The sequence below is a fragment of the Zea mays genome, chromosome 6 (genome assembly GCF_902167145.1).
Source record: "Zea mays cultivar B73 chromosome 6, Zm-B73-REFERENCE-NAM-5.0, whole genome shotgun sequence".
In the NCBI taxonomy this organism is placed as follows: domain Eukaryota; kingdom Viridiplantae; phylum Streptophyta; class Magnoliopsida; order Poales; family Poaceae; genus Zea; species Zea mays.
In genome coordinates, this window is record NC_050101.1 from 114977103 (window position 1) to 114992505 (window position 15403).

The window sequence follows — 15403 nt, forward strand, 5'->3', positions numbered from 1 at the left end:
AAGCAAATGGTGCAAGCAGCGTACCAAATGCGGTTGGTGCAAGTTCTTATTTATACGCTCGGCGCGCCCCGAGTTGGAGGGTCCCGTCTGTCATTAACTGTTGCTATTCTAGCAAAGGGAAGGTGTTTTTTCGGACCTTCGGCTTAAGGCTTTCGTCCATGTCGCAGTCAGAATTCGTTATCTTAAACAAATTAATACTGCGAGGGGCTACTATTGGGGGCCTTCATCCTCTGAAGGTCCTCAAAAACATAATTTAACAGTGTCTTCCAAGCATGGTTTATAGACAGGTACCTTCGGATTCAGAATTAAAGGCATATACGATGAAGGGCATGATCGTGACGAAGGTTGCTGGTACTTCGAAGCTATGCGCAAGGAAGCTTCGGCTCAATCGCGGGAAAAGGAACCAACTTAAAGGGAAAAAGGCTATCCAATCCTTATAGATTTTTCCATAAGCCAATAGTAAATGTAAAGGGCATGGCTGTAATTTCTCATAGGATGTGTCCTGCGCCTATAAATAGATGAACAGTATCTCTGTACTATTCACGCTGACTTGTACTCGCTTTTACGTCACACTTGTACTTTCTTGCCTTCTATCAAGCCGAAGGTACTTTTGTAATTCAGTATTGTTCCTGCCTTTCCATGATTATATAATTAAGAATGAATAATATGATATGATTGTTTATGTTGTTTCCTATAAGCCATATGTTTCTTCTCTTATTTAACATATACTGCAATGATGAAGGTATGTCCTTCATGACCTTTGTCTGAAGATCATTATATCCTAAGGGAAATAATGCTTCGAAGGACGAAGGGCATTAACATTTAACATCTTGTGTTGCCTTATTCTTAATTCATAGCATTTGAGAACAAGTCCCCAACACTCCTCATCCTCATTTGTGCTTCCACTATCATTTTCATTAGCCACACAACATATGTGGGAATCAAAATTGGAAGACAAACCTTTTGGAGAAGTGGATTCATCGTTTGGTCTCCATCGTTCATTTTCTTCTTCTTCCTTCAAATGGTTAGTTTCACAAGGACCAAAGGAAGTAGAAGCACAAAATGAACCATCATGTTTGAACTCATCAAATTTATTTTTAATCCTAGTCCAAATATCATGCGCATCACGAATAGATTCATTATAATTCATTATGAAGGCACGATAATCTTCTTTGCTAAGAGAATTACTTAAGATGTCATAAGCTAGGTAGTTTAAGCGTATACATCTTTGATATTCCTCGGAAATATTTTTTCTATTATAACTAGAGGGTATGATACTCTTGTCTATAATTTGTTCTAATTGTGGATCTATGATTCTAAAAGCATTTATCACCCTAGTAGACCATGAATCATAATTAGAACAATCGAAAAGTAATATCTCAAGAGTTACCTCATTGTTTTCCTTCGGAGGTGTCTTCTTGTTCTTTTGGGATCTTCTACGAGCCATCACTTCGAGTTGTTAGACTCAATATAAAGTGCCTAGCGCCGATACCAATTGAAAGTCGCCTAGAGAGGGGGTGGATACGCAAAACCTGAAAATTATAATTCTAAATCCAAACTAGATCCCTTGAGTAGTGGTTAGAACAAGATTCACAATTATCGGAGTATAAAACTAAGTCCTTCGCTTGCAACGAGTATTGTTTTCAAAGAGTGTGGAATTTAATCAATAGAAATACTACTAGAAATGTTGGTGGAGAATAATGCAAGAGGGCTTAGATAAGAAGAGGAGAAACACAAGTTCTTTCTTGCAAGGAGTTGCTTCTCTAAATGAGAATTTAACTTGAAGCAACACAAAAGATATTAGCAAAGAGTAGCGCAAGAGAACTTAGAAAGGGGGAGAACAAACAAATCACAAGCAATAAACACAAGAGACACGGGTGATTTGTTTTACCGAGGTTCGGCCCTCGAAAGCCTAGTCCCCGTTGAGGAGTCCACTAAGGACGGGTCTCTTTCAACCCTTTCCCTCTCTCCACCGATCACCAAGACCGGTGAGCTCTTCTTCTTCTTTATCAACAAGAGACCAAAGTCTTTGCAAGGCCAATCACAAAGATAAGGGACTCTTGCTAGCTTTACAATGAATGGGAGTCAAAACTCTACGCACAAATGAACACAAGATGTAGCACACACTTTCTCTCAATGGATCTCACAAGGCACTAGTGCTAAACTCACACGAGTAGCTCTCTTTTGCTTGTTCTCTCTTTTGTGGCACTTGTGTTGGTTGTAGTGGTCTAAATCTTGTGTATAGGATGGATCAATGAATAGAGGTGGTTGGGAGGGCTTAGATATGTCAACTATATGACTTGGAAGGTTGCTTGGACTCCCACCCCTTGAAGTGGCCGGTTGGGGTGGTATTTATAGCCACCAACCAAATTATAGCCGTTGTAGAAGGCTGCTGGCGATGGGCGCACCGGACAGTGTTCGGTGTGCCGCCACGTCACCCTGTCGTTAGGGTTTGGAGCTGGTCGACCGTTGGAGGCTTTGTCCTCATGTGGCACCGGACAGTCCGGTGCCCCTCTGACCTTCTGCTCTGACTTCTGCCGTGTTACTGTGCTGCACTGTTCATCCGTCAGAGTCGACTGTTGCGCGCAGATAGCCATTGCTCTGCTGGTGCACCGGACAGCCCGGTGAATTATAGCGGAGATGCGCTTGGGAAACTCGAAAGCCGAGGGGTTTGGAGTGTACGGCCCCTGGTGCACCGGACACTGTCCGGTGGCACACCGGACAGTCCGGTGCGCTAGTCCAGGGAGCACTTGGTTTCCTTTGCTCCTTTCTTTTGAACCCTGACTTGTTCTTTTTATTGGTTTGTGATGAACCTTTGGTACCTGTGGAATGTATAATCTAGAGCAAACTAGTTAGTCCAATAATTTGTGTTGGACATTCAATCACCAAAATCATTTAGGAAAAGGTTTAAACCCTATTTCCCTTTCAATTTTCCTTGTATGTGTATATGAACTTTATGCACCTGAGAAAATATCAACTAGGCAAACTAGTTAGTCCACAAGGTTTGTGATGGTCGTCAAACACCAAAATCGATTATAAAAAATGCTAAGGGCATTTCCCTTTTGGTATCTAAGGTTGGTTGTCTACTTTTTCCTTGAAGGCATGAATTCTGTCACCCTATGCAGTTTTAATTCTGTTTTTACAGTATTTCTCTATGGATTGCAGTTGCATCAGTCCAAACGACTTTAATCCAGCCACAACGAATAGGCGTATCTCAAGTCTCAACCATGGAACATGGTAAAACACTGTTTTGCACTGTTGTACACTCTAGGGTGCACTGTTCGTAGAGTGAAGTTTGAATATAGGTATAGGAATGGGTAAGCTGATGGAGATAGCCTGAGCAGACAATTTTTCCATCAACAACATGTAAGAAGCACAGTCAGCTTGTTGGAGGTTCCAACAAATAGGTCCTAAGGCCATTTTTGGTAGTTTCATCATACTATTTTCAATGCTGCCACAACAATAAGAGTAAGATAAAATTAAAAATAAAATATACTATCTCAGTAAAGACTCTCATTACACAATTTCATAGCCTAACGTGTGATGTGATTTAAATGCTACATCTAAATAATCAATAGAAATTGATGAAATAGTTGGAGATGAAACAAATTGCTCTCAATGGTGGTTTTATGCGCTTTTCAATGCCCTTGGAGATTGGTTGGCATAGTTTCATGGTGATGAAACTAGTTTCACCTATTTCATAATAAATGTAGCGTCATGTCATCAAATTCTTATGTGGCATACTAATTAATGCCATGAAACATCTCATGAAACTTCCATTAAGAATGGCTTAAATACATCAATCACAACAATGGGTCAACAGATGATTTCAGCAAACAGGCCCTATAGCCCATGGCTGCACCCGAAACCATATCGTTGAGCGGGGCAAAGTCGAAGCGCCGTCGCGAGCAGATGCGGTTTTGTTAGGACACGTCGATTTGATGGTCGTCAAATACCAGGCCCGAGTTGAATCAAACCAGACACTCTCGGGAATTCTAGGGGCAACCTCCGCTATAATTCACCGAACTGTCCGGTGAGCCAGTGGAGCAACGACTCCCTACGTGCCAACGGTCGTTTCGTCATATGAACAGTGTCGCGGCAGAAGTCAGAGCACAGAAGTCGGAGGTCACCGGACTGTCCGGTGTGGCAAAAAGACAAACGGCTCCAACGGTCAACAGCTCCAAACTCTAACGAACGCGCTGACGTGGCGCACACCGGACAGTGAACAATGATTGTCCCGTGCGCCACCGGACTGTCCGATGCGCCCATCGCCAGCAACGGCTAGGAAGTGGTTGGGGGCTATAAATACCCCCAACCACCTCATTCAAAGCCATCCAAGCATTCTGAGTTTCTCATTCATTGCAAGAGCAAAATCCAACACTCCAAGACACAACCAAAGCAATCAATCCACTCAAAGTTCCCAAAATCAACGCTAGTGCTTAAGGGCTTGTGAGAGGATCATTTGTGTTCTTTTGTTGCTCTTGTCGCTTGGATTGCCTTTCTTCCTTCCTCATTCTTTTTCTAAGTGCTTGTAAAGCTAACCAAGAGACACCAAGTGTGTAGTGGTCCTTGTGGGATCTTAGTGACCCGTTTGATTAAGGAGAAGGCTCACTCGGTCTAAGTGACCGTTTGAGAGAGAGGGAAAGGGTTGAAATAGTTCCGACCTTTGTGGCCTCCTCAACGAGGACTAGGTTCTTTGGAACCGAACCTCGGTAAAACAAATCATCGTGTCTACTCGCTCTGATTCTCGCTTGATATGTTTGCCCTCTTTCCTCTCTCTAACGTTTTCTTGCTAGTATTGGTTTGAGTTTGCTCCCATATGTCATTCACATTCTTTGAGCAACTATTAGCAAGAGAAACAATCTTTCAGACTTAAATTTAATTCTAACGTTAACCCCAGCCTTAGTGTATGTTTAAGTTTATAAATTTCAGGTTTCGCCTACTCACCCCGCTTTAGGCAACTTTCACTAGTGTTGCATGCTATTGATGCAACTAGAGTTGAGCGGTACAACGGAAGCGGTAAACCAGATCAGTCGAACTCCACAAGGTCCAGTTGATCGCAACTGAATTGCGACTAATTAGCTGTGGAGAATATCATTTGAGATTTCCGAATGCTTCCCCCTGCTGACACCATATGTTGTTTGATTCATTAATTGCGCTATTAAATGGAAATCACTCCATTCGATGCCACCGATGGAAGCACTCTATTCGTTTAAGAAATCGCTGACTAGAATAGAATGTAATAATGACCTAGTGTAGTGTTGTCTGTAAACCAGTTACCCAGGCTAAAACTTGTACTACATCCGTTCACAAATATATGACATTGTTGATTTTTTTCAAAAACTTTGACCACTCCTCCTATTCAAAATATTTATTCAAAATGTAAAATTTTAAGTTAAGCACAAAATATCTTAAGTGATAAAACAAATAAAAAATAAATGATAACTCATTATTTTTTGAATAAGACGAGTGGTCAAAGTTTTTTTAAAAAGTCAACGGTGGCAATATATTTATGAACGGAGGTAGTACTATTTAGTAAATTGTGTCTACATGATCCACCAATTATACATAAACTTTGTATCAAAAGTGGTTCATGGATGTCCTGGGGTTATCACTGAAAAATACAGCGAGTTCCATTATACAAGTTTCTGCAACGTGATTACATAAATAGACTGAGTAATAACTACCAAGCCATGATAATAGATATGGCATATTTGATATATATACTTGGAGCCCTTTATTTTCATTTTTTGGCATCTGTTTGATTTTCAAGATTCGACAACCCCCACTTAAGACCATTTATGACTGCCATGCTTCCTTCAACGTTGTAACACCTGCAAGACCTCCTTCATCGATGGCCTTAGCGATCGTTTTGCTCTTGTGCAAATTAGTCCTAGCTTGAATACTAGTTGCACCTCACGGAAGTTGGATGCATCTCGTATATTTTCATCGATTGCATCCATCAACTAAAATTTCTCTTAGGGCCTGTTCGGTTGTTTGGAATTGGAGCCCCGGATTAATTCCTAACCGGATTACTTCTCTAATTTATATAGATTTTAATGAGCTGGAATGAATCCTGACTTGTTCCGGTGCAACCGAACGGGCCTTTATTGGAATTGTCGCCAGGCCCACTGCACCAAATTTTCATGATCACCATCCCCACCGGTTGCACGTCTCCTATTTGTCAGCTACAAGAGAACCACCTCAAAGCTGTATACATCAACTTTCTCGTTAATCTTTCTTATACTTGCAAACTTTAGCAAATAGCGAAATTTGTCTCCATCATATAATCGTGTCACATTGTTCAATATAAAAGGGAAACATAAGATACTGTGTTCTTACATGGAGCCATATGCCCAAAGGATCTAACCATTGCTGAGATTGACTCTAGCTCGCCAGCTTTAACAAGTGCACGTGTGTCGTGGTTTCGGAAACCTAGAGACAATAGATTTGTGTTCGACAAAGATGCTAGCGCGGAACCACTCTGAATGGTGAATCGCGAAGACTCGTACGATGAACTTGGGACACAGGAGTTATACTGGTTCAGACCGGAGCTCTAATCCAGTGTAGTGTTGATCGTGGTATTGCTTTAAACATATTATAACTGGCGTGCTTGTGTCAGAAGAAGTAAGATGGCCAACCCTTTTTATAGTTCAAGGGTACAACCTTACATGGGTGACCTGCTCTCTACTTGTTATAAGGTCGATTTGTTGCCTCGGCTTGACCTAGTGCCCCTGGTGTTGTGTTGTTCGTAAGGTCGTGCGTAACCGTACTCCTGGTTGGACGTACTGTCATGTTCATTCGTCATACGAGTCCCTGTTGCGAGTCCACTGCTTCCGTAGTAGTGCGCGGTTGGTCCAGTGGTCAGCCCCTTGGCATGGTGGCGCATAGCGCAACTTCGCCTGTCGTTATGGTCTTGTGTCACTTGCCGATGTGCATAGGCATACACTTGGTATGGTGTACCTGTAATGTCCTTTCCGGTATATGAGTCACTATAGAGACTCCGACGCCGAGGTCCCTATAACCGGGGTTGACTGACCCCATATGTTAGTGGGGGCATGGCTGAGGCAATACATGATGGCATACCAGCAATGTCTGATAGGGACTGAAAGTCGCCTAGAGGGGGGTGAATAGGGCGAATCTGAAATTTATAAACTTAAGCACAACTACAAGTCAGGTTAGCGTTAGAAATATAAACGAGTCCGAGAGAGGGGGTGAAAAACAAATCGTAAGCGAATAAAGAGTGAGACACAAGGATTCGTTTTACCGAGGTTCGGTTCTTGCAAACCTACTCCCCGTTGAGGTGGTCACGAAGACCGGGTCTCTTTCAACCCTTTCTCTCTCTCAAACGGTCACTTAGACCGAGTGAGCTTCTCTTCTCAATCAAACGAAACACAAAGTTCCCGTAAGGATCACCACACAATTGGTGTCTCTTGCCTTGGTTACAATTGAGTTTGATCACAAGAAGAATGAGAAAAAAAAGAAGCAATCCAAGCGCAAGAGCTCAAATGAACACAAATGTCACTCTCTCTAGTCACTATTTGATTTGGAGTGATTCCGGACTTGGGAGAGGATTTGATCTCTTTGGTTGTGTCTAGAATTGAATGTTATAGCTCTTGTAAGGTGTTGAAGGTGGAAAACTTGGATGCAATTGAATGTGGGGTGGTTGGGGTATTTATAGCCCAACCACCAAAAAGTGGCCGTTGGAAGGCTGCGGTCGCATGGCGCACCGGACAGTCCGGTGCGCCAGCCACGTCATCCGGCCGTTAGGGTTCGACCGTTGGAGCTCTGACTGGTGGGGCCTCTGGGCTGTCCGGTGGTGCATCGGACAGGTCCTGTAGACTGTCCGGTGCGCCAACTGCGCGTGCTCTGACTCTGACGCGCACTGTAGCGCATTGAATGCAGTTGCAGTCGACCGTTGGCACGAATTAGCCATTGCTCCGCTGGCACACCGGACAGTCCGGTGCGACACCGGACACTGTCCGGTGCTTCACCGGACAGTCCGGTGAATTATAGCGGAGCGGCCTCCCATTTTCCCGAAGATGGCAAGTTCAGCTTCGAGTTCCCTGGTGCACCGGACACTGTCCGGTGGTGCACTTTGGGATATCTTTTGCTCTCTTTGTTTGAACCCTTTCTTGGTCTTTTTATTGGCTTATTGTGAACCTTTGGCACCTGTAAAACTTATAGACTAGAGCAAACTAGTTAGTCCAATTATTTGTGTTGGGCAATTCAACCACCTAAATCAATTTAGGAAAAGGTGTAAGCCTATTTCCCTTTCAATTTCCCCCTTTTTGGTGATTGATGCCAACACAAACCAAAGCAAATATAGAAGTGCATAATTGAACTAGTTTGCATAATTGTAAGTGCAAAGGTTGCTTGAAATGAAACCAATATATTCTCATAAGATATGCATGGATTGTTTCTTTATATTTAACATTTTGGACCACGCTTGCACCACATGTTTTGTTTTTGCAAATTCTTTTGTAAATTCTTTTCAAAGTCCTTTTGCAAATAGTCAAAGCTAAATGGATAAGATTTTGAGAAGCATTTTCAAGATTTGAAATTTTCTCTCCCTGTTTCAAATGCTTTTCCTTTGACTAAACAAAACTCCCCCTCAATAAAATCCTCCTCTTAGTTTTCAAGAGGGTTTTAGGTATTAGTTTTTGAAGAGGGTGTTCCAATTTGAAATTCTATCAAAAATAAGATACCAATTGAAAAATTCATCATTTCAAAAATCTTTTCTTAACTCATATTTTGAAAATTGGTGGTGGTGCGGTCCTTTTGCTTTGGGCTAATACTTTCTCCCCCTTTGGCATGAATCGCCAAAAACGGATACTTGAGTGAAATATAAGCCCTTGTAACTACTTTCTCCCCCTTTGGCAAACAATAATATGAGTGAAGATTATACCAAAGACGGAGAGTGGTGCGGAGCGACGGCGAAGGATGAGTCATTTCGATGGAGTGGAGTGGAAGCCTTTGTCTTCGCCGAAGACTCCAATTCCCTTTCAATCTATGACTTGGTTTGAAATATACTTGAAAACACATTAGTCATAGCATATAAAAGAGACATGATCAAAGGTATATTAATGAGCTATTTGTGCAAAACATCAAAAGAAATTCCGAGAATCAAGAATATTTAGATCATGCCTAAGTTTGTTGAAAGTTTGTTCATCTAATGGCTTGGTAAAGATATCGGCTAATTGTTCCTTAGTGTTAATATATGCAATCTCGATATCCCCTTTTTGTTGGTGATCCCTTAAGAAATGATACCGAATGGCTATGTGTTTAGTGCGGCTATGCTCAACGGGATTATCCGCCATGCGGATTGCACTCTCATTATCATATAGAAGAGGAACTTTGGTTAATTTGTAACCATAGTCCCTAAGGGTTTGCCTCATCCAAAGCAATCGCGCGCAACAATGGCCTGCGGCAATATACTCGGCTTCGGCGGTAGAAAGAGCGACGGAATTTTGCTTCTTTGAAGCCCAAGACACCAGAGACCTTCCCAAGAACTGGCAAGTCCCCGATGTGCTCTTTCTATTGATTTTACACCCTGCCCAATCGGCATCCGAATAACCAATTAAATCAAATGTGGATCCTCGAGGGTACCAAAGCCCAAACTTAGGAGTATAAACTAAATATCTCAAGATTCGTTTTATGGCCGTAAGGTGAGCTTCCTTAGGGTCGGCTTGGAATCTTGCACACATGCATACGGAAAGCATAATGTCCGGTCGTGATGCACATAAATAGAGTAAAGAACCTATCATCGACCAGTATACCTTTTGATCTACGGATTTACCTCCTGTGTCGAGGTCGAGATGCCCATTAGTTCCCATGGGTGTCTTGATGGGCTTGACATCCTTCATCCCAAACTTGTTTAGAATGTCTTGAATATACTTCGTTTGGCTAATGAAGGTGCCCTCTTGGAGTTGCTTCACTTGAAATCCTAAAAAGTATTTCAACTCCCCCATCATAGACATCTCGAATTTTTGTGTCATGATCCTACTAAATTCCTCACATGTAGATTTGTTAGTAGACCTAAATATAATATCATCAACATAAATTTGGCATACAAACAAATCATTGTCAAGAGTTTTAGTAAATAAAGTAGGATCGGCCTTTCCGACTTTGAAGCCATTAGTGATAAGAAAATCTCTTAGGCATTCATACCATTCTCTTGGGGCTTGCTTGAGCCCATAAAGCGCCTTAGAGAGTTTGTATACATAGTTAGGGTACTCACTATCTTCAAAGCCAGGAGGTTGCTCAACATAGACCTCTTCCTTAATTGGTCCATTGAGGAAGGCACTTTTCACGTCCATTTGGTAAAGCTTAAAGCCATGGTAAGTAGCATAGGCAAGTAAAATGTGAATTGACTCAAGCCTAGCTACGGGTGCATAGGTTTCACCGAAATCCAAACCTTCGACTTGTGAATACCCCTTGGCCACAAGTCGGGCTTTGTTTCTTGTCACCACACCATGCTCGTCTTGCTTGTTGTGGAAGACCCACTTGGTTCCTACAACATTTTGGTTAGGACGTGGAACTAAATGCCATACCTCATTCCTAGTGAAGTTGTTGAGCTCCTCTTGCATCGCCACCACCCAATCCGAATCTTGAAGTGCTTCCTCTACCCTGTGTGGCTCAATAGAGAAAACAAAAGGGTAATGTTCACAAAAATGAGCAACACGAGATCTAGTAGTTACCCCCTTTTGTATATCACCGAGGATGGTGTTCACGGGGTGATCTCGTTGTATTGCTTGGTGGACTCTTGGGTGTGGCGGTCTTGGAACTTGTTCATCTTCCTCATCTTGATCCTGGGCATCTCCCCCTTGATCATTGCTCTCCTCTTGAGGTGGCTCAATTTCTTTATCTTCTCCTTTATCATTTTGAGCTTCATCCTCATCTTGTGTTGGTGGAGATGCTTGTGTGGAGGAAGATGGTTGATCTTGTGCTTGTGGTGGCTCTTTGGATTCCTTAGGACACACATCCCCAATGGACATGTTCCTTAGCGCGACGCATGGAGCCTCTTCATCACCTAGCTCATCAAGATCAACTTGCTCTACTTGAGAGCCGTTAGTCTCATCAAACACAATGTCACAAGAAACTTCAACTAGTCCAGAGGACTTGTTAAAGACTCTATATGCCCTTATGTTTGAATCATATCCTAGTAAAAAGCCTTCTACAGTCTTAGGAGCAAATTTAGATTTTCTACCTCTTTTAACAAGAATAAAGCATTTGCTACCAAAGACTCTAAAATATGAAACATTTGGCTTTTTACCGGTTAGGAGTTCATATGATGTCTCTTTGAGGATTCGATGTAGATATAACCGGTTGATGGCGTAGCAAGCAGTGTTGACCGCCTCGGCCCAAAACCGATCCGAAGTTTTGTACTCATCAAGCATGGTTCTTGACATGTACAATAGAGTTCTATTCTTCCTCTCCACTACACCATTTTGTTGTGGCATGTAGGGAGAAGAGAACTCATGCTTGATGCCCTCCTCCTCAAGGAAGCCTTCGATTTGTGAGTTCTTGAACTTCGTCCCGTTATCGCTTCTTATCTTTTTTATCCTTAAGTCGAACTCATTTTGAGCCCATCTCAAGAATCCCTTTAAGGTCTCTTGGGTATGAGATTTTTCCTGCAAAAAGAACACCCAAGTGAAGCGAGAATAATCATCCACAATAACTAGACAGTACTTACTCTCGTCGATGCTTATGTAAGCTATCGGGCCGAATAGATCCATGTGTAGGAGCTTGAGTGGCCTGTCAGTCGTCATGGTGTTCTTGTGTGGATGATGAACACCAACTTGCTTCCCTGCCTGACATGCGCTACAAATCCTGTCTTTCTCAAAATGAATATTTGTTAGTCCCAAAATATGTTCTCCCTTTAGAAGCTTGTGAAAATTCTTCATTCCAACATGTGCTAGTCGGCGATGCCAGAGCCAGCCCATGTTAGTCTTAGCAATTAAGCAAGTGTCGAGTTTAGCTCTATCAAAATCTACTAAGTACAGCTGACCCTCTAACACTCCCTTAAATGCTATTGAATCATCACTTCTAAAGACAGTAACACCTGTATCTGTAAAAAGACAGTTGTAACCCATTTTACATAATTGCGAAACTGAAAGCAAGTTGTAATCTAAAGAATCTACAAGAAAAACATTGGAAATGGAATGGTCAGGTGATATAGCTATTTTACCCAATCCTTTGACCAAACCTTGGTTTCCATCCCCGAATGTGATAGCTCGTTGGGGATCTTGGTTTTTCTCGTAGGAGGAGAACATCTTCTTCTCCCCTGTCATGTGGTTTGTGCACCCGCTGTCGATGATCCAACTTGAGCCCCCGGATGCATAAACCTACAAAACAAATTTAGTTCTTGATTTTAGGTACCCAAACGGTTTTGGGTCCTTTGACATTAGATACAAGAACTTTGGGTACCCAAACACAAGTTTTTGATCCCTTGTGTTTGTCCTCAACAAACTTGGCAACTACCTTGTCGGATTTGTTAGTCAAAACATAAGATGCATCAAAAGTTTTAAATGAAATGTTGGAATCATTTGATGCACTAGGAGTTTTCTTCTTAGGCAATTTAGCATGGGTTGATTGTCTAGAGCTAGATGTCTCACCCTTATACATAAAAGCATGATTAGGGCCAGAGTGAGACTTCCTAGAATGAATTCTCCTAATTTTGCTCTCTAGATAACCGGCAGGGTACAAAATGTAACCCTCGTTATCCTGAGGCATGGGAGCTTTGTCCTTAACAAAGTTAGACAATCTTTTAGGAGGGGCATTAAGTTTGACATTGTCTCCCTTTTGGAAGCCAATGTCATCCTTGATGCCAGGGCGTCTCCCACTATAGAGCATGCTTCTAGCAAATTTAAATTTTTCATTTTCTAAGTCATGCTCATTAATTTTAGCATCTAATTTTGCTATATGATCATTTTGTTGTTTAATTAAAGCTATGTGATCATGAATAGCATCAATGTTAACATCTCTACATCTAGTGCAAATAGTGACATGCTCAATGGTAGATGTAGAGGGTTTGCAAGAATTGAGTTCAACAATCTTAGCACGTAAAATATCATTGTTATCTCTAAGATCGGAAATGGAAGCTTTGCAAACTTCTAATTCTTTAGCCTTAGCAATCAATTTTTCATTTTCAATCTTAAGGCTAGCAAGAGAGACATTCAATTCTTCAATCTTAGCAAGCAAGTTAACATTATCATCTCTAAGATTGGGAATTGAAATATCACAAATATTAGAATCAACCTTAGCAATTAGTTTAGCATTTTCATTTCTAAGGTTGGCAATAGTATCATGACAAGTGCTTAGCTCACTAGATAATTTTTCACATTTTTCTACTTCTAGAGCATAAGCATTCTTAACCTTAACATGCTTCTTGTTTTCTTTAATTAGGAAGTCCTCTTGAGAGTCCAAGAGATCATCCTTCTCATGAATAGCACTAATTAATTCATTTAGTTTTTCCTTTTGTTGCATGTTTAGGTTGGCAAAAAGGGTACGCAAATTATCCTCCTCATCACTACAATTATCCTCATCACTAGAGGTTTCATATTTAGTGGAGGATTTTGATTTTACCTTCTTCCTTTTGCCGTCTTTTGCCATGAGGCACTTGTGGCCGACGTTGGGGAAGAGGAGTCCCTTGGTGACGGCGATGTTGGCGGCGTCCTCGTCGGAGGAAGAGTCGGTGGAGCTCTCATCGGAGTCCCATTCACGACACGTATGGGCATCGCCGCCCTTCTTCTTGTGGTACCTCTTCTTTTCTCTCCTCTTGCCCTTCTTGTCGTCGCCCCTATCACTATCACTAGATAATGGACATTTAGCAATAAAATGACCGGGCTTACCACACTTGTAGCACACTTTCTTGGAGCGGGGCTTGTAATCCTTCCCCCTCCTTTGCTTGAGGATTTGGCGGAAGCTCTTGATGATGAGTGCCATCTCCTCATTGTCGAGCTTAGAGGCGTCGATGGGTTGTCTACTTGATGTAGACTCCTCTTTCTTCTCCTCCGTCGCCTTGAATGCGACTGGTTGTGCTTCGGGCGTGGAGGGACCATCTAGCTCGATGATTTTCTTTGATCCTTTGATCATCAACTCAAAGCTCACAAAATTTCCTATCACTTCCTCAGGAGACATTAGTGTGTATCTAGGATTACCATGAATTAATTGTACTTGCGTAGGGTTAAGAAAAACAAGTGATCTAAGGATAACCTTAACCATTTCATGGTCATCCCATTTTGTGCTCTCGAGGTTGTGCACTTGGTTCACCAAGGTCTTCAAGCGGTTGTACATGGCTTGAGGGTCCTCGCCTTGGTTGAGTCGGAACCGACCAAGCTCCCCCTCGATCGTCTCCCGTTTGGTGATTTTGGTCACCTCATCTCCTTCGTGCGCAGTCTTGAGTACGTCCCAAATCTCCTTGGCGCTCTTTAATCCTTGCACCTTGTTATACTCCTCTCGACTTAGAGAGGCGAGGAGTATAGTGGTGGCTTGAGAGTTGAAGGGACGGATTTGGGCGACCTTGTCCGAATCATAGTCTTCATCCCCCGGTGATGGTACCTGTACTCCAATTTCAACAACATCCCAAATGCTAGTGTGGAGTGAGGTTAGGTGATGCCTCATTTTATCACTCCACATATTATAATCTTCACCATCAAACATAGGTGGTTTGCCTAATGGGAGGGAAAGTAAAGGAGTACGTTTGGAAATGCGAGGGTAGCGTAGGGGAATCTTACTAAACTTCTTGCGCTCATGGCGCTTAGAAGTTACGGACGGCGTGTCGGAGCCGGAGGTGGATGGCGACGAAGAGTCGGTCTCGTAGTAGACCACCTTCCTCATCTTCTTCTTCTTATCACCGCTCCGACGCGACTTGTCGTGTGAAGGGGATCCCTTCACCTTGTTGGCGGACTCCCCAGATGGAGCTTTCCCATGGCTTGTGACGGGCTTCTCGCCGGTCCCGATCTCCCCCTTGGCGGATGCTCCCGACATCACTTCGAGCGGTTAGGCTCTAATGAATCACCGGGCTCTGATACCAATTGAAAGTCGCCTAGAGAGGGGGTGAATAGGGCGAATCTGAAATTTATAAACTTAAGCACAACTACAAGCCGGGTTAGCGTTAGAAATATAAACGAGTCCGAGAGAGGAGGTGAAAATCAAATCGTAAGCGAATAAAGAGTGAGACAAGGATTTGTTTTACCGAGGTTCGGTTCTTGCAAACCTACTCCCCGTTGAGGTGGTCACGAAGACCGGGTCTCTTTCAACCCTTTCCCTCTCTCAAATTGTCACTTAGACCGAGTGAGCTTCTCTTCTCAATCAAACGGAACACAAAGTTCCCGCAAGGATCACCACACAATTGGTGTCTCTTGCCTTGGTTACAATTGAGTTTGATCACAAGAAGAAT